Raw genomic sequence first — 2,576 nt, 5'->3', positions numbered from 1 at the left:
AGTGACACTTGGTAGGGCATAATGCCACAGTCAGGGCTGGCTTGTGGCGAAAGCTGGTGACATGGGAGATAGGAGAGCAGAGCCAGCACCTGTGGATGAGCTCGGAGCCAGCTCCCTGCGTGGGTGAAGCCACTCACCATCTGACCGTAGGCACACGGCACCCCGGGTGCCCAGCACTGCCAGAGAGCCAACATATGGGCAGGCATTTAGACACAGCTCAGGCAGGGAAAGAAAGGAAAATCAGCTGAGCTGTGCCTGACAAATGTGACCCAGCCTTTATGCCAAGTAAGCCCTGTCCAAGGTTGGTGCTGGGATGCTGGTCTGCACACCCCCCAGATACCTCCCTTTCTTTTGCCACTGTTCCTGTGATTTCCTCTTTCCTCCTGCCTGCCCTTGGAGGGGCTCCATGTCTAGTTGCCCACCAGGCACGGAGAAGGGGGCAGGGTGAGGGTAGCCCTGGGAAGATCCCTGGAGGGGGGGACACCGGGTCATATGCAGCCGCAGCTGCACAGGGTCCCTGGGGTGCAAACCCCCACCACATGCACCTTCTGCAAGGGGAAACAAATCAAAGCTATACATGCACTGTCATGCCTGCTAATGGCCTGACTCCAAGCCTTTCCTCACAGCTGCTCATCGTATGTATTGGCAGAATTCCCAGCGGTGTCCCTGTTTGCTGTAAGCATCTGGCCCTCAGCAAACACATTACAGGTAGAGCTTAGTGCTTCTGTCTTTGGGACAGGCTGTGTGGACATTAGGAACAGAGGGAGCTCCTGAGTCATTGAATCCAGCCCTGGGCTATCTCAGGTAACCATGTCATGTACGCTAACTAATCCTCCCAGATGGAAGGATGAGCTGCCTGGATCTGTCTGGGGAAGGGAGGGCTGAACCCAAGTGCGTGACAGGCAGCAGAGATCTGCAGGGTCTCATCCCCTCTCTGGTTGAGCCTGCCTTGGTCAGCAAATACGAGCAGTTACCACTCAGGCAGGGATCGTGCCATTGGTTGAAACAAATGGAGCATGGATATAGAAGTGGTGATGTGTGGAAACATGCTTTGGGGGAGAAATAGAGGCCAATTCCTTGTCACTGGCATGAAACCTAGGAAGCACTGGGAGCTGCCCAGTCTGAGGTGGCTGAGCCCTCCCCACACCCGGGGTCTCCCTGTGGATGCTGCATTCACCTGTGTCATCCCTGCTGCACTTATGCTGTTCAGTGCTGGTATCCTGCTGCCCTGTTTCCCCTGCTGCCTTTTTGGGGTCAGGATGCCAGGCCTCCCCAAAACTGACTTCCTCTCTCTGCTGCCACATTCTCACATAAATCCTACCCTGGCAAGGGCAGCCTTCCTCCTTGGGGCCCAGGAGAAATTACCTCCCTAAAATAGGAGCTTGCAGAGAGCCTTGCAGCAGCGGAGGTGATGTCGCAGATTCCTCCGAGCTGTAAGTGTATTTATATCCCTACCCCATCCACTCGCAGTGAAAACCCCCTTACTAATGCCATGGACTGGAAGGAAACCACGTTTGCATTTATTTGCACTTTTTTTAGCTGGTGGTTTGATGGGCTGTGTGAGCTGTTTCCCTCAGCAATCCCCTGCAAGCTGCTTTGGTGTAGGGAGGGTGGGAAAAGAAACTAAATGTTTCCTTGGTGATGTTCCCACCCCATGCACCGTGGGGCAGAGGGACAGGGCATTTTTCCCCTGACCCTGCTGCCCAGGCAGCCCTTTCAGCAACATTGAGGGCAGTAGCTGAGGATGGAGAAGGAGGGGATGGGACCATTTTGGGGCATTCTTTTATGCCCAGAGCAGATGCTTACAAGCTTCTCATTAAATTTCCCTCATATATCTGTCCATCACAGCAAAGGGATGAGCTATAGACTCTATCTTATTATTTCCTAGCGAGAAAAAGTCCTGTTGGGTTTTATATAGTCTAAAAATAACCTTCCTCTCATTCAGAAAGATAACAGTCTGTACAAAACCAATTTTTACAGGATGATTTGCCACTGTCGGAGCCAGGCTGGGTCCCAGTTTGACCACTGGCATTATCTCTGTGCTCACACAGAGCTGGAGGTGCTGGGTACAGCCAGAGCTCCCGGGCTGAGCCGGATGGAGAGGCTGCCTCACTGCTCTCACTCAGCAGCTCTCAAAGACAGAACAGCACAAATATTTGTGTGTGAAAAGAAAATAAATCATGCATTTTGCTGGAGGACTGGAAGCATTTGTTTTACCATGCTATGCCTGCAAATGTTTGTAAACACTGTGTCAATTTGCCATACTCCAGCAAAGACTAGGATTTATTGCTTTAAAGCCTGTGTTGAGGCTTGAAGCCACTCTTTTTTTGCTGAGGTCTTTGAAGCCTGTTTATATTCCAAAAAGTATGGTTTGGGTGTGTGAGTCTGCCTGTGTTTTGGCACTGCATGTGCTTCAGCAAAGGGCAGTGCAGGAGGTGTGTGGCCTCCTGGAGACATGTCTTTCCACCTGGAAATATCACTTTCCACCTGGTGACACACAAATATTAACTCACTAGAAAATACAAGTTCCCTGATTGCTTTTCACAAGGTGCAGACAAGACTGAGTTCATAGCCCC

This window comes from Apus apus, chromosome 5 (assembly GCF_020740795.1).
Source record: "Apus apus isolate bApuApu2 chromosome 5, bApuApu2.pri.cur, whole genome shotgun sequence".
Taxonomy (NCBI): domain Eukaryota; kingdom Metazoa; phylum Chordata; class Aves; order Apodiformes; family Apodidae; genus Apus; species Apus apus.
The sequence above is the reverse complement of the archived record's forward strand: the minus strand, read 5'-3'. Positions refer to the sequence as shown.